The 26,817-nt window shown below is 34.4% G+C and overlaps 1 long non-coding RNA gene across 1 annotated transcript in view; it reads left to right on the plus strand.

Moving 5' to 3' along the window:
• The window catches only part of LOC111923074 (uncharacterized), a 46,665-nt gene extending 20,115 nt beyond the window's left edge, over positions 1-26,550 (plus strand). The window contains exons 4-7 of the long non-coding RNA XR_002860904.2: positions 15,970-16,094; positions 20,428-20,490; positions 25,282-25,361; positions 26,367-26,550. This is a non-coding gene — a long non-coding RNA (uncharacterized LOC111923074). The remainder of the gene's footprint in view (positions 1-15,969; positions 16,095-20,427; positions 20,491-25,281; positions 25,362-26,366) is intronic.
• The last annotated feature ends 267 nt before the right edge of the window (positions 26,551-26,817 follow it).

Raw genomic sequence — 26,817 nt, forward strand, 5'->3', positions numbered from 1 at the left:
TTAGTGTTAGAAGTCAGACTTCTATTTTAAAAGATAATTTTTATTTTCAGATGTACTGATATACATAGCATGGAAAAAATATTCACGCACCTTCATTATTTTGCGTGGAAAATCAAGTGACTTTCTAGAGATTGGAGAGGACAAAGGAGTATCTATAATTGGAGCAACTATATTGAGACAGTACAGAATTTTCCCATTTTGGAGTAAGCAACAGGAATTCCTGCTCTTCTAGAGCTTTCTGAAAGGCAAAATAAATACATCTGCTGTGATATTTCCCAAGGAAAAGAAGGTTATCTTTTGTTATGGGGTAGCTACAGGCAATTTTGTGGGCTGGAGTCTGACATCCTGATTATCTTCCTAAGTGTTCCTTATGTGGTCATTTGAAAGTAACACAGAAATAAACAATTGATTCTCATATGCAATATTAAGAATAAATTCGTGATTGAAATATAAATTTCAAATGTATTTATGATTAAATATTTACTGTTAGAACCTGAAGAAAACGGAAAAAAATGTGATTAAGATGCATCATGAATGTGGCAATTAAGTATATGAAGGTCAACTAATAAAAATATGTCATGCACATTTGTTAGACTTGAATCTAGATTTCCAATCATACAGATATGCAAGTTGTATATTTTTATTTCTAATAAATACATTAGTTGATTATTAAGTGCACTTAGGAGCAATCATAGGAGGAACTTAATATAAATTACGAGGGCAAAATATTTTCCTTCTCACTGTGTTACATCTTGAGTTATTATCAGCCACAATTTGCTGTTTACAGAAAAACAAAGTAGGTTTCTAAGAGTTGTCATCTGAGTCCTTATGTGACCAATTTTGATTTCAGATTTGTCCAGTTGCAAAGGACACATCTTTAGAAAAGGTAGATATTTTTTTTTTCCTCTGAAGGTTAGGTTCAGTATGGCTACACTGAGCATTCAAACCCAATAGCTATTTTTAAAACTTTTGGTTCGAGACCTTCATATGGTAAAATTTTCTGCCCAACTTCTGAGGAACTGTTAAACTTAGATCATGCATATTTATGCATTCATGTTAAGGCACTGTATCAGGATCAAATATATATCATATCTGAGGAATAGGGCTGTTTTCACTTCTAATCAGTACTATGAAAACAGTAAAAGGGCAGTCAATTCTCAATACAAGTTTTTATTAGAATGAGTACATGATAGTAAAATCAATGGGTGGAAAATACACCTCCATATGTGTCACTTTACTGTAGGAATCTTTCCCTACTACACTGGTTTTTGCTCTTACTGCTCTGAATCTGTTCCCAGATTGCAAGAACACTATTCTGTCGTCCAGTTGCTGATAAAAATAGGTCTCAGTTTCTGTTAACTTTGATATGATGCTTTTTTCTTTCTTCTACTTAACACAGAAATGCTTCAATCAACATTTTTCTCCAAAGGCTATCTCCTGCCTGTGAATCTCAGACTGCTTTTTCTCAATATACCTAATCTAATTTAACTATCAGTTCTCTCTAGGGAGAATTCTCTTCTGCTTTTCTACTCTCTTCCTATTCTGATACACCATCCTCTTTTCCCCTTTGCACTGACTTTAGGGCTTGTCTGGCACTCTTTATGGTTTAGTTCATGACTCCTAGAGCAGATGTAGAAGAGGTGGGAACATGCACCTGGGCACAAAGAGGCTAATCTTTTCAGCAGCAACCTGAAGCTGGATTTCAAAGTGAAATATCTTCTTTATCATCCTTACATGGCACACCAGATTTTTCTCCCAGTGTGAATATTTTGATTGTTTTTAGGAAAGTATCATCCCCACCTCAGCTCAAGTGATTGCACCTGACCCTGAGCACAACAGCCAGGACAGAAGAAGCAGACAGCCCCATCACTGCTGTTCACCTAGATCCTTTTGACAAAATACTAACTCCAACAGGTTTTTCATATTTTCCTTGATTTGGAGTAAACAAATGATTGAAATAGATACTAGATTATGCCTTGAATTTGAAATATTACATTTTGTGGTGTGGATATTTTTCTTTTTGATACCCCCCAATATTAATAAAAAAAGAAACATTAATCACAACTATTCCAGGATATGAATGGATTTCTTCAACATCTTGCATATACCTCACCTTTGTAGCTGCAGTATGGCAGACTGGCCGTCACATATCTATTTTTATTCTTCTTATGTTGTGCAAAGGCAGGTTACATTAATGAATATCAATAGCTGCAAAAATCTTCAGCAGGATTTATGTGTTCACAATTAACTGAACTCTTTTCTTTCTCCACTTCTACTCTTCTTCCACCACTGCATCCCAAGATCAGGTTTCATTCAGAAACTGATGGGGCACACTCAGGTTGAATATCCCTTTTCTTTCTCAGATGCAGGTAATCACTTCCCCTTTGCTTATTTTCTTTCTTTAGCTGTGGAGTTCTGATTCCTCTTTCCTTCCTTCTGAAAGAAAACCATTTTTTAAACCTTAAAAAATCTCAGCTTTCAGCTAGTTTAATCCTCAGGGGTGGAGATGGGTAAGCAACAAGCAATTAATTTTACAAAAATATTGTCTTTTCAAGAGCTAACACTGGTACTTGCTTTTACATCATAAATCAATATTACTGATATTTTTTATCTTTCAGTTTGTTGTTATTACCTTTCAGCTTAATATAGAACCAAGTCAAATAGGAAATGAAAGTAACATAGCAGAAGGATGTTTTTTCAAGATGAAGGAAACTTTTGAGAGGAAGAACAAGTACAAACACGTTTGAATTAAGTAGGAAAGTTGCGACAGGAAGAAATAGGAATTTCAGATAGTCTGAGAACCAGCCTGTGTCAAAGAAGGATGCTTGGCTTTCCAATTTTAAGAAAGAATGATAGCTGCTATATAGGATTTTTGAATTATTTTATGACAGCTCTATAGCAAGAACTTATTTTTCAATTTTATTCTGATATTCTCTGAAGGAAATAACCTCAACCATAGGACACAGTTGGTTGACTTCTTCACTCATCTGTCAGTCAGGAGAAACACCACAACATTCTGTCTTCTCATAGCTGGAATAAAAATGACAGTGATATCCCCTTTCTTGATCCTCTGTCTGGGGAATGAAACATGGTGCTGCTGCTTGCCTGTAGCTAGTCAGATGAGAGAAAGCAGTGATAAACAGCTGACATGACATGAGCATTTTTCACATATTTAGAGAAAAAGATGTTTTACATATGTTATACAACTATGTGTTTAATATCTGTGCTACTACATTTCTAAATTACAGTTTTGGAAGAGGTTGCTCTGTTAGTAATTTGATTATTGAAACTAATGAGGTTTTTGATCTGCATAGATTTAGGTAAATCAGTTTGGCTTCTATGGCACAAATCTTAGCAGTCCTATATTTTCTTTAACTTTCTATTGGTTTCTTCCAGGAATCAATACACTCCTTGCATGGTTCTCAGTGCAGGGCAAACCCTTAACATTTACTGCATTCCTGTGTGAACAGAGATGTAGCACCTAAGTGGTAATCACATTAGAATTGTGTTTTTAGGTGACTCTATGCTCTTCATTAGCAATATCGACTGAACTTGACTTTGCTTGATTTGGACTTTTCTTAAAATGTTTAACCCAGCTGGAGAAAGAATGATGCAAAAATTGTTAAGTTTGCTTGGGAACATATTTTTCTGATGAAAACTTGGGAAGCTTGTGGAAATAGTCAGTGATGGTAACTACTGAGATTGTAAACTCATTTATATTTTAAAAGATAGTTTTTTTTTCAATACAAAATTTGAAGTCCTTTCTCTCCTTCTTTCCTTTCCACAAATGTTTTTAATGGGTATTCCAAGAGTTTGTAGTTAATCATCAGAAGAAGGATAATACCTAAATTTATTAATAAATCTTTGGGGAAGTGGTAGATAATTTTTATCATTCCCATACTTATTAATTATTCTGTAAATCAAGTGTAATTAAATTAAACAATAATTTTCCTATGTTTTATTGGTCCAAAGCTATAGATGGAATGAATCCACTGTTTAGAGCCAGTCAGGCATCATACACTCTGTGTGTCTGTAAGGTGTAGGCTGTGAGGCAATTTTGGGGTGTATGTTTTAGTTCACTTTCTTAAACTGAACTTTTTGTTAGCTGATGACATAGTAATCTTTGTTTTAAGGTGCATGTCCTACTTGTTTACTCTGCAATGTGTTTGTAGTCAAGAACAAGCCTTAACATCTGGAACTATGTGCCAAAAATTCTCTGTTGGTCGGCTTGCAGCAAGTTCAGGATGCCAAGGGAGCACAGCTGAATTTCCATGGCTAAGACTATGACACAGGAGTGTTGCTAATACAGCTAAGTGCATTTTCCACAGATTCATTTTTGACTTGATGAAGGGCCTTAATACCTATAAATCATGAAAGACCAAGTTTATCCTCTGTCACCAACAACAGTAAAATCATCTGAACATCAACATCCATGGGAAGTACCATCTAGTTTACAGATTATGTGGACAGGAAGATCTCTTGGGTTTTTAATCCATGAAGCTAAAGGCAATAGAAGTTATATAATGTAGAAACTCAGGGACTTGTAAACTTTGCTGAGGCCAGTAGATAACAAAATCTTTCTGACAGAGTTCAGCAATACTCGAAGAAAGCTGATTTTTGATTGTGGGGGCCAAATGAGAGACTGTCCAATACAGGCAATAAGTTTTTGCTTAATTTCTGAGTTGTTTTCAGTTCTTCCTACTCTCTGCTGGTTTCCCTTGGTGTTGACAGGAAACATGCAGAAACCAATTGACTTTATTATCCACAAACTATTCCCCTGCCTGAAAGGCAGTTGCAGGGATATAAATGCTCTGTTTGTTAAGCAGATGGATTTCTAAATTCATTTTAGGTATTAACAGTTGCTATTTTAATGGAAAGAGGAGGAAAGAAGAAAAATACCATAACACTTAACATCTCTCAAACATTCCAGCATGTACTATGCTTTCCATGTTTTGTCTGAAAAAAAAAAAGAGCACCCCCATCCAAAAAAAAAAGTGGGAGTGGTGCAGGTGGTGATAGATCTATGAATTGGAAATGGATGCTGCTTATGCACTCCCTGCCAGTCACTCTCTTTAGTGCTGACACTTTGAAAGCTACCACAAGTCCTAGCTCCTATGTGCCTGGCATCCTATGATGATAGATAAAAAATTGTACCTGATCAGGTAGGTGGGCCTTTTGAAAAGAGAGACACACTGCAATTATATCTTTTTAAATTGTCTGTCTCTGTGTATGTGAATAATCTAAATTAATCTAGCTTCTTCTTCTCTAGATGTGTCAAGATTCTAATTAAACTGTCTTGAATATATATTCTATTTTTGAGTGAGCACCTGCAACATGCTTTCACTTTCAAAGATCCAAAAGTTTTCTTGTTATGTCTAGCTTTGTGTCTGTAGAAGGAAAAGAAAGAATGAGCTTCCCACATCCAACAAAGAATTTTTTCCCTTATTTATTATTTCTTGGTTAGTTCAAATTCAGTGTTAGTAGGTGAGATATAGTAATACTTCATTTCCCGAGTTTGGTGAAAATATAATTACAATATTATTGCTGCTTTAAGCAGAAGCATATTTGAACTCAAGCAATGTTGCTTGATGAAGAAGTTACCTATTTTTGAGAATCCGGAATTTAACTTAATAATTGATGGTACATTTGGCTAAGCAAAACACAAAACCAGCTACTTAGTCTGCACTTATCCTGATTAAGGCAATAATTTTAATACATAGCTTTATTTCTGAAAAACAAAACCCAAAAAAACCAAACAAAGAAAACAAACAAACAAAATAATAATAATAAAAAAAATCTGGAAAGGTATATAATGCAAAAATCAATCATGACTTTTGATCAAAGTTTGGATTTTTAAGCTATAACAGGAAGATGAAATTTCTATATTATGGCATTACAGAGAAAGGGAGATAAGATAGATGCTTAAAACTCCTGTCACTTACTGAGTCAATAAATCCTAATTCAAGTCAAAAACTATAAAACATTTTTTGTTTACTAGAGTTTTTTTCACTGCTGATAATTTAATTTATACCTCAAAGCCTGCCTCAGATGAAAAAAACCTCGCAACCTACAGTTGTTATAACTCCAGATGACAACATCTCTCAATCCTCTTTCTAGTTTGGGTTTTTTTTATCTTTCTTGTCATCATCACTATTTCATACAGTCATTGTGAGAAAAATGAAATAATCTCTATCATTAGTAAGTAGTCTGAGAATGATGACTGGTTACAAAAGTAGATTCCTTGTGTCTCTTGTGAAGAGGAGGGTGACGCTTTGGTGTCAGCTAAGACCTCCTTGATTTCTGATTAAGCTTTTCTTAAATTCTGTGCTAATACTGTGCCTGGGGAAGTAAATCTTGCTGGTTTCTTATGATTTTCATCCCAGCTGTGAATCTCTATAATTTTCACCCCAAAATTGATTTTAATTGTGTATTTGAATGCCTTTATTGTTGAATGCGATAGCAGGCAAAAAACCTAAACATAGCCTGAGCTCTAAGAAGAGTTGCATTCCTTGTGTATTAATATTCAAATGTAGTTCCAAACCTAAATTTAGGAATTAAAAAAAAAAAATCTCTTGCCTTATCTCAGTCTTTGTTGCTCCTTTTTACTTTATGTGTAATTTCATTACATTGCTATATTAACTTGTTAAACTGGATTTAATGTAGCTATCATCATACCCCCTTTCCTAATTGTCAGAAGTCCTTATGATGTCTTCATTTATTATGTGTTATTGCTGTATTATGTCAGGTGTGTCAGGATTTGATTCATGCATTGAATTCCTAGCTAGATAACTCACTGAGTCATAGGCCGTAGTTGTCATTTTCCGTGGGCACAGAAAATACTGGCTGTCACCCAACATAAAATTCTGCTAGGCTTCCACAGTTCTTGTATCCTCTTGCTCTGTTTACTGACACAAGTGTTGTCTTCTTTGTCCAGATGTTACTGTCCAGAACTTCGTTCAGTTATTGAGACAGGAAACTTCAAGCAGCTTTAACTATTGAATATGCTTTACTTTTCCCTCTTCTGACCTGCTTAAAACCCTTGTGGGGTTCATTGTTCAACATAGCCCATTAATACAGCTTTTTCCTCTCTTTTATTCCCTTCTAGCATACTTTCCTTCTCACATAAACATTTATTTCCCATAGAAAACTAAACTTATTAAGAACAAAAATGAAAATATAATCTTTCTCACCTTCATCACTTCTTTGCTTAATTGTTCTTCCCCTTTTTTCATCTGTATATTTGTATATCTGCTATTCTTAGTTACTATTTTCATTAAATTTGAAAGTGAAAAATAGAGATCTTCAGTATTCTTTTAGCTGTCATTAATCTCCATAATATGCAGTTTATAAATTATGTGTAATTTTCACAGTGTTGGAATTTGTTACCTTCAACTCACTTCTCCTGTCTAGAGAGTCAGAATACATTACAGTCATAAGAAAAGTTTTGACTACTGGGACCTGCCATTTGCCTTTCATTACTCCTCTCACATCCCTCTAAAACCTTTCCCCAAGCTTCTCACTTTGTTTTCATGCAAAGTATCTTCACACCTATAGATCCTAATGCTTATCTCTCTGCTTTTGGGTTATGTTCTCTACAAACCATGACTGGGCATGAAGTGAGCCGAGATATTGTCCTGTCTGCAATTAGTGGTAGGAAAAGTGTGAAAGTTTAAATATCAGTATTATCACCTGAGAAGCACTGGTGTTTCAGAATAAAACTCACTTTATTCTGTCTAGACACACCTTAAAAAATAAACATTTCTGTTATCTTTCAGCGCCTTTTCTCTGAACTATACAATTCTAGATTTCGTAGTCCATGTCAATTGTTCTTTCCATTTATCATCCCACTTGCCATATGCTGAATTTTCTCCATCCTTCCTGACTGACACCAGCTATACAAAATGGATTTTTCTTATTTGTTGCCAAAGCATTCCATACAGCAAGGACAATTTCTGCATCTATAGAGAACTGGAATAGCACAGAATAAAATGGAATGGCTCCAAATTTGTACCATTATGTGTCACAGAGGATTTTGTGCCTCAGCAACAGTAGATATTTCTTCACTTAAAGATAATCTTATGAGCGCATATCTAGAGAAATTGTTTTTGTGTGGTGTAGCAAGCTTATTAGCTGCATTTTAACTGCAAGCACAGAGCTCCACATATGCTAATCTGGCTTGTTTCACTTTAGCTCTAGTAGAGATGTAGTTCCTATATTACTGGATTTATACTGAAAGAGTAGAAGGTTACTGTGAGCAATAAGTATTTCTAAATTATTTTCTTAGAATCAAATCTGATTTGTCTGAATTTAAAGATTTTTCCTCAGGTTTAAGGTCTTGATTTTTCTTTCACTCTACCATTCTGTTGGATGTTACCACAACTGAACATTTGGAAACATGGCTGAAAGATCTGTTTTATATTGATTTTTTGCAATTTACTGTCACTTTTGAGTTTACTTTATTTAATGTCTTGCAAAAAACAATACCAAAATGAGCTCAAATTTCAAAACATGCACTTTTCCACCAAGACAATCAAATACCAAAGCGTGTCAAAATAGGTTCAGAGAATGAATAATAGCAAAGCTGTGAACAACAGTACACTCCTGACAATATTCAATCTGTTCTTTACAAAAATAAAGTATCCTTAAATCAAAGAAAGTGTTAGCTTCAAAAATAGTGTTTTCTTTTTTCTTCAGAAGTAAACACTGCTACACACTCCATATAAGCAAAGATCAGAGCAACTTTGAAACATTAAAACAATACGTGCCACAAGCAGAATTTCAGAAACAGTTGTTTACAATAGCTGTTATTTTTTTTCTGAACTCACCCGATATCATATGGTATTTTACTTACTTTTCCATCTGTTACTGAATGGAATGACTGTGTCTGGTGTGTGATATGACACTTAGCAAACCTGTCATGCAACACCTGATTCAATACCATAATGTCAGCTATTAGTTGTTCTGTCAAAAATACCCTATAGGTAAATTTCTTAAAGGGTCTGATGAATGTTACAGATCCTATTTGTCCTGAAGTAGAATTGATTCATCCTTTCTCTAAAGTGACCTGTTGAAAAGCAACAGAAACTAATCTCAAAATGCCATGTTTCTTAACAAAAAATTATTGAAACTTAAAAGAAGCACAAAATTATTGTATGAAAAGTTGCAATAGAAATATTTTTTAGCAAATCCCACTCCTTTGTATTATGCCTTTTATAAACAGGTCCCTTCTTTCTCTTGTGCTCTCAGTCAAGAGAATTTGATGACATTTTGGGTTACAAAACTTCCCTGCAGCGTAATATCTTAATTCCATTATCCCAGGGTGCATCTGATTTTCCTGCTCTGTTTCTATATTTTTCCTGACTTCTACATGTGCAGTAATTTTTAAAGGAATGATTTCATACTTTGCTTTTCTGAAAACTACACTGTCAATGTTTTTAAAGATACTTCAAAGGTTACATACTCACATTAAAGCCAAGAAGCTAAATACCAGAATATCTTTGAAAGCAGGACCATTTAAATAACTTGTATCCAGGTTGTTTCCAGAATCTGGAAAATGAAACATATATCACATGACATCGTTGGTGCTTGGCACAGCAATGCCTCAAGATCAGAGATCAGTTCAAAGCAAAGTTAAATGGCAATGGTTAAAACAAACTGTGCATGTAACAACAGTGTAACATGAGGCTCACAGGTCATATTTCCCTCAGATTTACCTGATTTGAAAAAGGGGACAGGTCATATATATTTCTCATAGTTAATCACAAAATTTTTCAGGATTGGAATATTTTATTCAACAAGGACTTAGGAAGTGATCTCTAAAACTACAGACTCAGTTCTATTTTACTTAGAAAAAGGGAATTAAAACTGTGACAAGGAAAACGATCGTAATGGAAAATTGAATAAGTGTACTGAGAGAATTCAACATGGCAAAAGACAATATATCACTCATTGCTTGTTTTTTTTGATATTGTTGTATTTTCCAAGTGTTTTTGCAAGTACTTTTACTTTCTAAAAGTACTGAGACTGTCTCTCACCAAAACAAAAATATAATAGAGGACTATAAAGTCACGAATTGTTTGTGGAATGTGAAAACATAATGACAATTTCCTATTTCTCACAGATTGAAAATGAGGGACTTTCTCATGAAATTATCAGACAGCTGGTGTAAAAGATTAAGAAGAAATTCATATTTATTTATTTATTTATCTCCTTATATATTTCTATTTCCTGGTACACATCTCAACTGTGTTACTCCTTGATTAGGTCACAGCTCCTAAGAGCTAAGGAACAGAAATAAAAATCACTAACCTAAGGATGTAGACATCCCTAAAACTCATATGTATGGCACTTGAGTATATATATCATGGGAAATACACTAAAGATTCCAGAATACCTCAATATTTTTCCCTCAGCAACAAATTGTGGGTAATGTCAGAATATAAACCAAAACTGGATTTCTAGTTGGGCACTGTCTGCCTGATCTATGTTTTCATCTTACTATACTAACCATTGAAAGACAGGTATTTTTGAAACATTTATATATATATTACAGAGTAGATACTAACTTGCAAATAAAAAGCTATAGAACATTTTTTGAACTATGTATGGAATAATTTACCTCTGTGGTTTTGTCTACTTTTTAAGAATTCTGTTGCTTAAACCATGATTTTATGAAATGCACATTACCTTTTCGAAATCTGTTTAACTTAGATATAATCTGAGAATAAAACATCTAAATTCAAGGTGGTTTAATCTGATATAGAAACCCATCTTGTAGGATTAGTGTTTGATATCTTCCTGCTGAGAGTCCAGAAATGATTTGATAGAATTTCATTGTTGTTTTTATCCATTTTCATCCTTGTTCTCTTTCCTACTTTGCAGCAAATAAGATCTTTGTAAGAGAAATAGAACCAGGGTTTTTCCCTGTGCCTGTGGATGTGAATAAATGGGTATATCTAGACTCAGGAGAACTGATAATACTTGCAGGAAGCAACTTGATTACCTGTGGCTCAGTGGTGAAGGTTTTATTTTGATCCAGTGAAGCTACAAACTAATTCTCAGCCTCTAAGTAGTCCAGCGGAATTTATTGGGAACATTTCAGACTACAGGATTCATTTTTACAAGTGTCTTGGTTTTTCAGTGTTTTAGGTGCCTTTCTCTTCTACCTTCTCTACTTTCAAAGATTCCACTTGTCTTCTCTTACTATTTACTTTTGTCTTACCCAACATGTTTTCTCATGCAAAATAAGCATCTCTTTGTAGAATTTTCTTGAAAAATATACCTTCTGAACCAAAACCAAAGTAGCTTCACCAATATATGTTGTCAGCCCCCAAGGCTGCACAAATCTTCTGCAACGTATACTAATATTTTTATTTAGAAAGGAATAAATAAATGGTAATTATCTCAAAGCTTTCTTTTGGTTTTTTTGGGGAGAAAGAAAATCTGTTTTCTTCAGATGAAGGGCTGCATTTTATGAAATAATGTCTTATGGCATTTTCTGTGAATTTTTTTTCTTTTGAATACACCTAGCTCAAATTTCATATTTTGAACTTCTGTCTCCTGTACATTTACATGAAACAAAAACATTTTAAAAATAGATCAGCCTATACTATCAGGAAAGTAAATATTTAAGAATTGGAGCCCCTTTGATATGTTAATATTTTTATACATTCTTCCTTTTATCTCTATAAAATGTTACATTTTTAATGCATAAAATACCCTGTTAAATCAGAACATCAGCAATTATCAGAGCAAGTTTTAACATGTTCTTTGCCTGTTCTCTAATTTCTTGATTTTGATTTTTTTTTACAAAATAATTTCCCTGCTAATCATGTAGTTACTGTCAAGGCATGCATTGTACCATTGTGTAAACACTGTGTTAGTGAACACTATAATATCTAAGATGTTTGCAATCTGACCTACTGAAAGAAAAAATTTCTTGATATTTCTAGTTTCCTTTAAAAATCTCTGCTTAATTTGCCTGGTACCAAAATATTTCTACAAAATTTTTTTTTGGAGCATAACTCTCAATGAAACTAACATTTTCTTCTAAATTGAAACACAGAATTTTATGAACAGTCTTGCAGCCCAAGATCTGGGAAGACTTTCAACAAAATATTTTTGTATAGTCAAATCAGTGTATTTGCCTTCAAGTTTCTTAAGCTGGGATCGATATATATGAGAACATATTTTATAATTAAGTATGTTAACTAGAATTCAAGTTCATTTGGCTGAAAGGCTCATTTATTTATATATTTATTAGAGAAGCAATTAACTGGTACACTAATTTTTTGTCTCAGTAATTCTTTATTGGTGTACTATTTGTTTTCTGAAATATTTCTGGTTTAATTTTCAATATTTCCTATCCTACAGGATAAGTTTATTTGCAAACATTTATTTTCTTCCTTTTATTTGCTTTTAAATATTATGGAAACACATTCTTGCAAACTCATGGTAGTTATAAACCACATTTAAGAATGGCTGAGAATGTGCAGCATACAGTAAATCCTACCAAGCAGTTTGATAATATTTCTAGATGTCTTTGACCCTTATTTTTGGGGAAAAACAAAATAAAACAAAGACAAGCCAAACCTCAAAAACAAACCCCATTAAAACCCCTAAATCTCAATTGAAAAAAGTGCAATTCACTGCTCAATTCACACCAGGCCAAGTGGGAAGAAGAGTGCTGAATGCAAAAAGAATGCTTGGTCCTAAAGAGATAATGTGAATTCTTCAATTCTCTCTTGACTGATGAAAGGGTGAAATTGAAGGTCCCCCAGAGAACTTCAGCCATTCCTTCCCAGCTGGATCAGAAGGGGCAGGAAAAATTGTGTGTGTCAGAGAAAGTGATTAATAGAATGTCCTGGAAGTAAACAAACCCACACATCAAATTATATTATATAAAAAGATGCCTATACATAAAGTATTTGGAAATATATGGTATTTCTAAACTTCCATATGATTTCTGCCTCCTGATACTTCTTTAAGTCAGAAAATTCTCTTCTTTACTGCTCCATGTTATATTAAAATTTTATTAATTATTTTATATTAATTGATTCATTATATAATTCTTATAAAAGATATTTGACTTATGGAGAAAAAATCTTTTAAAAATGTAATTGTGCTTATTGTGCAGCACCGAAAAAAATCACAGTATTGTAGTCAATCAGCTTTATATGTTTATTATTTCTTTCTGTTTGTAGCATGATATTTCTCTTTATTATTAACTGTGTAACTTTACTAGTAATGGAAAAAAAAATCCACATCACAATTTCTGTATGAGGAAATGTTCAAAAGTTTTTATAAAAATTATGAAGTATCATAAAGAAAGTTATGTTTTGCCCAGCATAAAAAGAAATCCAATAATCCCTGCAGAAAACCCAATATAATATCCTAACTGGACATCTTTGACATAATGTCAGCATCCAAAATGGGCGTGCTATAATCTGCACAGTTCTAATTACCTTTTAGATGGCTTTGCCTGGTATTGATTGCTGTGCATATTTCTCAACAGATAATAGTGATTTAAAATGATAATTCCTGATTAGGCCTGTGAAATATTTGTCTTCACACTTATTACCTTAGTTCTTATAATTAAATGACATGATGTTGAATTTGCATGCAAACTTACATCAATAAAAAGCATAAAATAGGTATTTACAGAAAGCAACTCTATATTCATGGCTGTGACATGAAGATAATAAAGGACATAGGGTCCTGATGAGTCCTCTTTGGTGCAGTCAGTGCAGATTTGGGGTCTGGGCAAACAAAACTGCACCTTTGGGGATTTTTTAAAATTTTTATTTTTATTTCATGCTTATATAATGGAATGCCAAATGGAGGGAGCTCTTTTGCCCATCTAGATTGATGACTTTTAAATTAGCACAATTAGAGGATTAGTTTTACTGAAGGGCATAGGATAGCAGGATAGTTCAAAGGTCTCTGCTGTGTTTTGTCCAGATCCCAAGTACAAGATAAGTATAGAAGACTTATTATAGTGGCTAAGTAACTAATTATAATCATGTCTAAACCACATTTGTCAAGGGGTTAATAAAATTTTGAGCAGAACTACTCAGATCTCTTAGGCTACTATTGTAGTCTAAACAATTTTTCCCTTTTGTTCCTATCTGCCTCTCTTGGGTTCAATAAGGAATCCTGTCACCCTGGTATCCTTATTCTTTTCCCAAAAATGAAACAAAAGTGTTTCCGAATTATCAAAAAAGCAAGTAGCAAAACAAACAAGCATAAATTCTGGCATATAAAAGGAAAATCTAGCAGAAGAGACAGAGAGAACATATTTTTCCTCTCTTGTGTTGTGATAATATAATGTTTTTATTTATTTATATTTTTTTTTCCCAGACTGGTTAGATTGACCACAAATCATTCCAAAATTGATGTTAATGTAAGCAAAGTTTCCAAGTTTTTTTGATTTATCAGTTTGGCCTTATAACTCTTTCCTTTTTATTTTTTGACTTTGATAAAACTTTGGTGAAATGAATAAACAACAACTGAAGAAGAGTAACTTTGCTTTGTGTTGCCTGCCATAAGAGTGCAGGAATGCTTATTTCAACACCTTGAAATGTTTACTCAATGGAGACTGGGACTCCACATCATTTAAATAGAAGTCTAAGTGTCTTATTCATTTTCTAATTTGCACATATGTGGGACTAGTGAGGCATTTCCAACTCTGACAGAAAATATTAAAATTAAAAACCACTTTATACCTTATATTTTACCACCTAAATGAATTGTGGCTGCCTGGTGCTTCTCAGATTCAGCAGCAGATCAGGTCCTTCTAGAACAAAGACTTCTCAGAGACTGTTGAAAGACCCAGTAGGACAGAGTAGAATGCCTTTCTTAGAATTTTCTCTTGTCTGCTGAGATAACACAGATTTGTAGTGAAAGGTGGGAAAGAGGGATTGAACTCATGCCAGTTTGAATGACTGCAGTACTTTCTACTGCTAGGAAAAAAACCTATTCCTTTATCCATAGCCCATGGAGAAAAATACATATGATTCTTGTCCTGTTTTAGTGTTTCACATTGAAACTCCTCATTTCTATCATAGAATGAACTCGGAGCTGTATGTGCTCATTTACACATACATGAACTTTAATGTTAAGACAGGGATTTCACAGACACAAAGAACTCTACAGAGAATATAGAGTGCACTCTATGGAGAATATACAGAGACTTCAGCATGCTGTGAAGATATCACATTTGCTGCATCTTCTATGATCACCTGTACAATGTATGAGCTGTGCTCAGCATCCCTGCACAGACCTCTGCTGTTTTGCAGCTCATCTGACACATCCTAGGTATGCTAATCTCTTGCACAGTCATCATATTAATAATGTAATTAGTACAAGAAATGTATAAAAAACAGTCAAATACAAATGTCTTCCAGATCCAAGATTTTTTGTTAGTGAAAGGCAAACATGCCAATGTTAGAATACTGTAATCTTATTACTATTGTAGTTCTAATGTCAACCACAGCTCCACATGATCATGACCACACATCCTGGCATGCCAAAGTTTCTTAGACAGTGAAAAATATACATTATCCTCAGTTTTGGAATTAAAAATATGACTGAGTCAAGTAACTATGGATAAAGAAAAATTGAGGTTCTTCTTGATGTCTCCATGTGCTCGTTTTCCAGTTTGTTTGTAAATTTAACCAAATATGTAAACTCATACCCATGACAGAATTATAATTTTGTCATTGTGATGATCTCTTTAGTACAAAACCTTCTATATCTTTTTGGAGGATTTGAAAAATAACTCAAAATTACTATTTCTCTTTCTAATAATTCTTTTAAGCTCTGAAAGTTTCAGATAAAAGGTTCCATTTTATTTCTGTATTTATTTCTGAACTTGGAGAAGGCACTTGTCATAGCCTTGGACATTGATCAGAAAGAGCTAAGAAAAGTTGACATCATGGTGAAATTAAATTCCTTGCCATTTCTTGACAGAAGGTGACATGCAAGCAAATACATTTTTTCCAGTTTACCTGATGAAATTTGTCTGGACATTGTAAGGATCCAACTCACAAGGAAGTCCAAATTCAAGCTGCTCATATGAAAAGAAAAAGCTGAAGGTAAGTAATATGAGTTATTACAAGATGTCCTGTGTTGCCATTTAAGTATGTTCCATCAGCTGACTGTATTCAGCTGAGATGTTTTTGCACTGAATCTTTTGTAAAAAATGACAAAATACATCCAGATGTTGAGGTTGTTGACACTTGACACAAGATTCAGGAGATTTTATTAATTTTCATTACTATTCTTGAACTCTATAATGTTTAGATATATTACATCCTCTAGCCTTAAACTAATCTATATAACTGAAAAAAATCACTTACAATGAATCTATTTGGCTGTATAAATTAAATAGTCATATGACTATTCTCCTTGGAAAGTAGAGGGTAAGAATTATATCATCCCATAGGTAAGAACTTAGGAGGAATATGTGTCAAGTTCTTTGCTTTATCAGCACCTATCATGTCATTAATCTTCAGTCAGTAAGTCTTATTTTTAAAGGGAACATTATTTTTAAAGGGAACAAGTGTAAAAGTAGTTAGAAGGTAAGCAGAAAGAAGCAGAAAGTTATACCATATCAAGTGAACAACCTGTTTCATGAAGTAAAACAATAACTTAATTTTTTATATTAAAGGTTAGCAGCTTTTTGCTCAGTTACATGGCTTAGACGTAAATCGTTGTGCTTTAATAACTGGCTTATTGCCATCTATGTTAAGAAATATGTCACTATTATACTTAACATTCATTTCAGGGGAAGTATTTGTATATACTAGATCTTTTCAGCCTTATAATAACTCAGTAAATCTTAATAGTAATTACACTCTCTGAATACTTTACTGAAAACCAAAATGATGTGATTGAGACTGGGCCAACCATCAGCAAATGTTATCAACATTCAGTATAGGGAAAGACATAATTCAGTCTTAACTAAAGTGTATATGTATCATACGAAATTTAAAAAACAAGCAAGCAACAAACTGATGCAAAATAAATGTAAAGTTCATGAACATTTACTTGCTTCCCTATTTACAGAAAATGTCTACTAAAGGGACTTTTTTAAACTGATGTCTCAGCAAATGAGACATCACATTTTTTGCTTGCTAAATTCTTCCTCTGCAGAACTGAGGTGAGACAGCATGCACAGTCTTAATTCCAATTCACCAGTGCACACTACTAGCCTCAGCTCACCTTCACTGAAAGTGAATATGTAGGGGAATATGTAAGGAAATATTTGTAGGTGTGTGACTCGGGGGGGTTGTTGGCTGAAAACATTTCAGATGCATGTGTGTGGGTAAGGGCAAGGTCGGACCTTGCCCTGGTGAAGAGATGCACTGTCCTGTACACCCCAGTCCTCACAGCCAGCATCCCAGCCTGGCAGCGGCTGCCAAACCTGGCATGGCAGAGCTGATGTCCTGCCCCTGGAGCCTCTAACCCAGCTCTTGGGTGGCCAAATGACATGAAGTCCCACCTAGGGGAAGGCCAAGGGGTATTTTAAGTAGAACATGCAACAACCACATGTACTTATTCCATGCTCACTTGGAATCTCTACCAGTTGAACAGCACTTGAACCAGGAGTGGTTTGTTCTTTTCTGTATATTTTCTCTCTGTCTTTCCTCTTCTTCTAAGTCCTTCTTTTTGGATTTTTTGAGTAACTTAAAATCAAACAGGCTTAGAGTTTGCTGAGTTGAATGGGTTACATTAATGCTTTGAGAAATATTTCATTCTGATTGAATGCATAAACTTTTTATCACAGTTCTCTGGTTTTCTGAAGTTTCCAGTAATGTTTTTTGTTGTTTTGATGCCTTGAGAATATCTCATTGGTATTTCTGTCATGTGTTTAACTCAGAGTATGTGAACAATCATAAGTCCTTTTAAGTGTCTCATCAAGTGACATTTTGGGGCCTAACAGTAGGAAAGAACCATGTTCACTTGCAGTTCATTCTTGTCTGCAACTTGCAAGGAGACTTGCTGCACCAAAATATCTGGAAATCTTGTTTAAATCATCTACACCACAACCTCACTGTGCAACCTATGCCAGTCACTCTCACAGTAAAAAAAAACCAAAAAGTATTTTCTGCTGTTCAGACAGAAACTTCTGTGCTGTGTATTGACCCCTGAGCCAATATTGACCCATGAAATACAGAACTAGTTACTGGTCTTGCACTAGAAATTATGCCAATGATCATCTGATTCCTCTGGGCACAATTGTTCAGTCCCCTCTTAATCCCCTTCACTTCTGCTCACCCACCCCATAGTTCAACAGCTTACCTGTGATAAATGTATGGTATGCTCAGCTTGCTTAAGTGTTCTTAAATATTTACATTACCTGGGATCAGTCTGCTGTGAAAACACAGAGACAAACATATAAGCAAGAAGGCATTGTGGAAGTTCATTTGGGGTCTCTGTCCCCTTGCTTGGGTGCTTTATTTAAGCTCAGGCCCTTGCTCTATGTCCTTGTGTGCCCAGCACTGTACCCACCGTCTGTGATGCAGCGTCACTGACTTGGCTTCTGCCCTCCTTGGGTCATAGAGTGGTCTCAGACTGGCATTTTCACCATGGACATGATAAATGTTATCTGCCTTACTGGTCCCTGACTCTTCCCTTCATAAACACTTCTCTTTAGCAGCCCCTTTCAAGATTTGTAAAGCTATTGTAAACAAAATCATAAAAAGACAATTGATGATGCACTGGGACTGTGTCCTTTAATAAATTTTGGCTAGATATTTGAGCATTCAAGTACTGCTTTTACAATTCTCTATGGAAAATCTCCCAGTAGAGTGGCCATTCATGAAAAGGGACAATATTTCCAAACACTCAGATGTCTAATTTAATTGGTCAGGTTTTTGAAAAGTGTTGCTGAAATGATATCAGACACTGTCCGAGCATATAACCACACAGTACTGTGAGAGATCTGAAATTCCCATCTTTTATTAAGATGTCATTTAAAATATAATTCCTGGTTTGCTTGAGTCAGCAGCAAATATTTTCTGCCTGGCACTAAATTCATATTACCCTTCTCAATCTAAAGTTACCCAGTAACGCTTCTTGATAAAAGAGAATCTACCTGGGATTTGATTACACGGAAGAAGCAGCTGTTGTAGGAGTCAATATTCTACATAAGGTACTAGAAGGTCATTGTGATTTCCTCCATTTTATTAAGGGAAAAACCTGAAGCAGAGAACGACAAATAGGTTGCTCAAGGTTATCTGGCAGTTGCAGATCTACAAATAAGCTTAAGCTTTCTTAATCTTAGAAAAGGTGAAGACAAGATTGGTTTGCTCATGGAATGTCTTGCACCTTCCTTGAAACTATTTCTGAAATAAATGAGAAAAAAAGAATATTTGTTAGAAATTAAGCAGCAATTTCCACTCTGACCACTCAAATATTCTTTATATTTCTGAGTATTCAGTAATTATTTTTTTTCCTGGTATTCTCCCCTCAGGTATTCTTTTCTGAAAAAAACCCCAAAAAGTTAAATAACGTTTACTATATTCAAAATATAGTAAATATTTTCCCTTTTGACATGCTATCTTTTATAGGAATAGGTTGCACTTGTGAAATTTTTATGGAAAGCTCTTCTTGTTTATATAGACATATACAGTTAAAGTGTCTGAAAGAGGCTTTTTTACCACTTCTCTTGTATTTAGAAGCTCCATGTATAGTGAGTTATATTTTGACATATACTTCATTTTAATATGATTTATATCTGATTTTAATCAGGCTTTATTACTAGAAACTTTTTCTTTATTCATGATAATCTAAAGACTGCTTCAGAAGCTGAAATAATTTTTACTATGTCTTTTAGTTCTTGAAAAAAGTATCTGTTTTGGAACTGCTGAAGAAAATACTTAAATCCATTGTCTGGAAAGTGGTATTTTTGGGGCTTTATATAAACATTTGAGCTTACCTTTGTATGTGAAGTAAAATTATTTATTTTCCTGTCTAATTCTCTTTCTAGCTCTCTCATATTAACCATCTGCTCTGGTTTTTTTCCCTCATCTAATCTCCTTTCTCACATACTTTATTTTTTCTACCACAAGGTTAAGCTCTTCTGTGCAGTAGTCAACTGAATGTGAATTTCTTTCAGCTGTATATCAAGGACCACAAAGTATCCAGTCTTCCAGGCTTCATATTTTCATTACATTCAAGTCTAGTACCATAAAACAAGCAGTGAAGAGTGTAAGATTTTATCATCTGAAGTTGCTTGGATGTATGGTTTTAAAATCATGCTCAGGATTCTTGCAGGAGAGCGGCTTATAAACCTGAGGTAGCTTCAAGAAAAAGTTTGTGCATATGCAATACACCATACATAAATAGAAAATCTGATATTTTTGGGAAGCATAAGATTGACATGAGTTTATTAAATATTCATTAAATTTCTTGCATGTGCAGATTTTGAAAAGGATGCCTGGTTCACTGGCCACAAACTGAAGTGCTTCTGCCTGCATAGACCGTGTGAGTATTTGGGATTATTGCATGGCAATTCCAGTTGAAATAAAGGAGAACTAAATACATTTAAGACTTAAATTACTAACTGAGGAAATCTACTTTCAATCCTCAAAGCTTTGAACGTTACCAGATTTTAACTGCCTTTCTCAAAACGTGTGTCAAGATCCTAATGAGCTAGAATTTCCTAGGTCTGCATAAACTATATATGGGGATCCCCTCACACAACTTGCTTTGGGTTTTGAGTTTCTTTGACATATTTTTTTTTTTTTTTCATATGTGCCTCTATACTCTCTAAGCAAGAAATTTGCAAAGTCCTACTTTTTTCAACAGTGTCTGCCCTGTCTACCGGTAGGACAGTTCCCAGATAACTGAGGTCTCCAGGCTTCTCTCATCCTGCAGTTTCTGAGACAAATACTACATGAACACTAGTCTTGCTGATCCTATCAGAGCTCCCAAATGAGAGTATTTTTTTATTTTTTTTTCTCCAGAGTCCTTTGTGTATCTCTGGTTTTGTCTCCAAAACACTGGAAGCAGGATCATCAGTTAGCAGGAAAATTTGGTCAGAGGTAAAATGATCAAATAAAACACAGTGAAAATATTGGAGACAGATGATGATCTTACTGTAAGGGCTAGTGAAGGATAAAAGATGTACTTTGAGTACCAGCAGAGAATTAGGGGAAAATGCACTAGGTTGATAATATTAGTTAATATTTCACTGATACATCTCAATTACAAATTGAAATTTGCTATGCAAATAATTGCAAAACATATAAGAAAAGTATTCCCAAACCAGGAAACTGTAAACTAACTTAGTAAAATAAACTAATTAATACTCCTTATTTCATTGCGATTTCAATGTCAATTTCCAAGAACCTTCCAAGAAGCTGAATTTCAAGAGAATAGACTTGGAGAATAGACTCTGGAGAGGTTCTAATGAGACCTGTACTGTACATCAGTGTCATGGGTTAATTGAGCAGTTATTGGGAGGTGTACAATAGTAGGCATAAGTTTTGTTTCTGGATTAATGTATAACGTGTAATGTTACTGACAGAAATATAGGCAATTTTTCATGGTGCTTAGGCACTAAAACCTTAACTAGTCACTGAGAGGTGAAACAGAAAGATCAACTCAGCCCTCAATTTTTTTTCTTAACAGGGAAACATGAAATAAACAGGAATTTTCCCATCAATAGTGTATTTGGAATTGTTCACTCAGTATAGACTTCAAAGGGCCCTGAGGAAAATGAGATCACTTGTGATGATCTCTATTTTACATCAAGCCTGACCGAGTCCTGAATGATTTTTTTGTAAGACTTACAGATAATATATTGCAGGTCTATTTATTAATATAATGTTTTCAGATTATGACATAAAAACAGTAAGAACCTGCAACTTCTCCACATCTGTGTGAGACCTGTGATAGTGGGTTGTTTTCATTCACTTCAGTTTTCTGTTTTAATCATAGTATACAAGGTATTATGAAAAATTAAAACTAAAAACTAATACAACAGCACTGTTCTTGTTTGGTTTAAAGCTCTTGTTTACTTTTCATTAAATTGAGCAGCTTAAGGAAAAGAAAGGAAAAAGACATTGCTCGTGTTAAGGTTTTACAGTTACTATAAATGATACTGTTTGCTTGTTTAGGATCAAAATAGTGTGATGGAACTCATAAATTTCTATTGAGGCTGAGAAACTGATAGAAAATTCTCTGATAATTCCACTAAAATAAATATTCATGGAGTGATCAGTGTTACATTGCTGATATGGATCATGCCATGGTAAGCATGCATCAGAGCTTTATACTTCCAAGACAGATTTTAAAGATGTGAGACAAAGTATGATTTTGGCTTCTTGGCTTTTCATTTTTATTTTGTTTCCTTTTGAATGCTTTATAGATGTTGTGCCAGTCTATCCACAAAACCAGCTTTACTGATTCATACATATAACTAAATGTCCACAGAATCTGACTTACATTAGCAAAATGCTTTTATTTCCAATTGCTTGATGTGATGAAGTCATTTATTCAACCCATGTATAAGTGAGTTGACCAAATTCATCTCAAGTATAAGTGGGCATAAATCAAGATAAGTCATTGGAATTGCACAAGCTTTCATCTTTGCTAAATTTCTCTCACTCTGTCAAGGAGTGGTTAAGTTTGACTCATTTTAAGTAGTTTAACAACATTGATCCAGTTAAGATGAATAACACATCTTTACATAGAAAACTAAGAATGTGTCCTGGTTTCAGCTAGGATAGAGTTCATTTCTTCTCAGTTCTTGTTACAGTTTTGGATTCGGAATCAGAATGATGTTGATAACACTGTGATATTTTGGGGCTTTTTGTGCTGTGTTTTTCTTAAGTTGAGGATGGTTCCTTTCCTTGTCTCGTGCTCTGACATTAAGGGCGTATACAAAAGAAAGTGAGTGGGAGCACAGCTGGCACAGGTGACTCAAACTGACCAAAGACAGAATATTGTGACATAGAACATCATGTCCATTATATAAACTGGGGAGAGATACCCAGAAGAGGGGGCCAATCTGGGTTCAGGAAGAGGGATCTGGAATCTGTCAGTACATGGTGAGCAGTTGCACTGTGCATCAATTTTTTTTTTCCTTTCTACTACTACTACTACTATTATTATTATTATTTATTATTATTATTATTATTTACTATTATTATTGTATTTTTACTGTATTTTCAATTATTTAAATGTTCTTATCTCAATATCCAAGTTTTACTTTGATTCCCCATTCCACAGGGATGGGAGTGGAAGAGAAGAATGGTTAGCAAGAAGCTGTGTGGTGTTTCATTTCCAGCTGGGCTTAAAATTGCAACAGAATACTTGCAAAATTATAGGTTAATATCTGAAAACTCATAAGAAAACACATTTTTACCCATAACCATCAGTTTTACAAGCATCGTTCAATCATAACCCCACCCCAAAAAAGAAAAATAATGCCTTTACAATTTGTTTTTCTATGCTCAAAGTCTAGGATTTGCAAAAATAAGTACCCATCAATTATATGTCTTACAGTTTTTCCTAAGGGTGTTTAATTTTTCCACTCTATATTCTCTCCTGTGATATACACTGAAAGTGAAAATGTGTCTGTGCATGCATTATGCAGTATGGGAAAATTTATCTCAGTATTTAGAGAATTGGGGCCACAGTGGTAGAATTTCTTTTAGAAATATGTTTGGTTTAAAAGAGTATCTGGATGTAAAATTATAGAAATAGGTTAATCAACTATTGGCCTTGAATATGTAATTTTGCTAGCTATAAGAAATCAAATCTGATTTAGTTGACAATAAAGTAAATTCATCATTATTTCACATGTTTTCCCTAAGTTAGGGAAAGGATATTACTCAGCTTTCCAAAAAAAAAGAGATCATTTTTATCCCTATGTATCCAATTTCAAACCAAGAGAGACTTGTTCTGTGTTTTATGATAGGAACAAGTAGTGAAACAATACAAAGATTCTATACTGAGAGAGAAATCATCTCTGCATGTTAATGTTAGAAGCATATATCAGTTCATTCTACAGTTTTTCCAGATGTATTAATTTCCCAGATGACATTGTTAGATGTTTTTTATTACTTGCTGAGGGAAGCCAGTAGCTGAAAAATATATTTACAGAATTTGCATTGAAGAAATTTTCTTCTTAATATTGTAAAGTAATTACTTCTTGTTTAAGCAAGTCTTGGGGCAGAAAGCTCTAGATGTGTTTGCTGTGTATAAAGACAACTATTGGTTAGCATGAAATATGAATTCATTCTATCAATGCAAAGTGGTAAGTAAAAGAGAAGTCTATCATAGTAGAGGCAAGGGGAATATTATCTGATGCACGTGTCTACAGAGACAAAGTAATTGTATTGCATGCATCGAAAGCAAGCTTTCCCTCCCAATTAGAGAACTCTTCCATTACAGCATTCTGTTTACAAGTCTAGAAAGACATACATTTTATTAAATACCTGGCAGTAACATATACTTGAACTCCAAAAATATTGGATTGGCTAAAAGTTGTTGGCATGGGATTATGTGCACAGTACTGATCATCAGGGACATCCAGAAGAGGTTGCCACCCCTGTTTTAGCAGTTTACCATCTTTTTCCTGCAAGTGTAGTGACAGAGCAGAAGGGGAAAAGGAACATATATTACATCAGCCACAGTCAATTTAAAGATATGTAGAGTGAATGAGTTTAGAATACAGACTGGGCAGTGAGGTTAATTTCTTCCCCAGTTGGAAAAGGAGACCAAGATGGGGAGATGAGAAGTCAAACACACATCTGTGAGAGGCCAATGGGAAGTGTCACAGATTTTCCTGCACAAGGTGCCTGATCCATAGAAATAGATCTGGCCATGAGGCTTGTATTCTCAGACCTTTCTGTCTGTAGTGTTTTCTCACCAGGAGTTTCAGGAGTAGAGATGTGCAGCTGAGGAGGACACAGTGAACCAATGTGGCCATGATATTTCAAAATGAAGTGACTGATGAAGTTGCCAACTACCTTTTTGCTTTTAATATGTGTTCAAGAGACAGACAGAGTGTCTTAGTGTTCCCTGAGTCCTCAATAAAATAGAACACAATCACTTGCATCACAGCAATATTTAGTGGCACTGTCTTACATCTATCATGATTATCCTTGCACTGTAGACCTGTGTGCAACAGCCACTTACAACTCAGATGTCTATTGGGCTGATTTTCATGATCCTTGTATGAATGTTGATATAGGATAAGGAGTTACAAAGGTTGCTACTCATTAAAATATTAAAAATTACAATTTATTTTACTTAAATTCTCAGATCAATCCATTCTTCAGTTCCAAGGAACATGAAAAAATAACACATATCAAAGAACAGCTGCAGGAGTTTATGTTGATCAGGTATTTATATTACTTTTGAGGTGGCTATGCTGTACTTATATTGAGAGAAATCCATTCTGTCTTTTTGCTCTTCCTAATCACCTATTTTATTTTTTTTTAATCTATTAATGTGAACTTCTAACAACCTTTAGTAACTCCATCGCATGTACAAGCAATCATCCTCACAATTCCTCATCTCAACTACACACTTCTGGCTTTTACCAATTGACATGTATGAAATACAAACTTACTTTCCTGAGATTTTATTATGTCCTAATATTATTTTTAGGATTCAGTGGCAAAATAACACAGTATTTTATAATCAAGTAAATCCTTCAAGAACAAGCTGGGAGACAAGCTTGTGAACATTTGTTGATCTTTAGAAAGAACTGCAATGATTCAATGCATCCTCTGCTGTAAACCATCCCTAACTGGGCAGAGTAGAAAGCTTTGCCATGGAGAAATAGGATTTAGACTGTAGACCTAGAGGAACTAAGAAAGAAATCCCAAAGGCAGAGAAAAGTGAGAGCAGATTTGAACAGGAATTTGCTGGGGTTTTATGGATTTCTTTCCTGGCAATATCTGAGCACAAGAAGAGAAAAAGAACATATTCTGATTACCATAGGAGCTGTATGTTCAAAGCATGCTAGGAAAATTATCTTACATGACAGATATGTTATGGAAGTATTATATTTCCGTACATATTTATCAGTGTGAAATAAAGATAGATTTGGGAAAGAGAAAAGCAAGCAGAAAATTCCCTACATTAAGATCCTCTTTTCTGTCCCTTGAATCAACACCTGCAAGTCAAACATATGCTATTCTATCCTGTAAAAGACTTAGACTGCAGTCTAAGTCTTCTACTCAAAAGTTGGTAATGTAGTTGGGATGCAAAGTTGGTCCAGGCTGAGTACAGTACTCCAGACATGTCTTGTTTGAAGTATGTTTATCAAAGATGCACCTCCTGTCCCGTGGCTCTTATATGCTCATTTATATAATCCACTATGATGCTTTCTTTTTTCACAGGCCAGTCAACTCAGCTTGTGACCCATTAGAAGCCTGACTGTTTTCTGTAAAATTGCTTTCCAGACAGCTCTTCCCAATCATGAGTCTGGTAGACAATTACTGTTTCCTACTTTATGTTGTTGTACATGTCACTGTTAAATATATTTTTCTTCTGCTCCAAAAAAGAATAATTTAGTCTTAAAACTCCAAGATTGGTTGCTTTTTTTTTTTTTTTTTTTTTTTTTGACAGGATGGACTAGATTAGCTGATAAACCTATGCAATGAATATAATGTCTAGATTATATTTGTTATTATCCATACCATTAGCAAAAATTCCAGATCATATGCATTCTGGGTGCAGAATTGCCACTAGGCAATGGACATATGTGAAGTTTTTGTTCAAAATTCAAACAGAATGATTTTGCAGACAAGATTGAGTATGCGATACAAACTTCTGCCTTCAGGTCTAAAG

The sequence above is a fragment of the Cyanistes caeruleus genome, chromosome 4 (assembly GCF_971803275.1).
Source record: "Cyanistes caeruleus chromosome 4, bCyaCae1.hap1.1, whole genome shotgun sequence".
NCBI classification, from domain to species: domain Eukaryota; kingdom Metazoa; phylum Chordata; class Aves; order Passeriformes; family Paridae; genus Cyanistes; species Cyanistes caeruleus.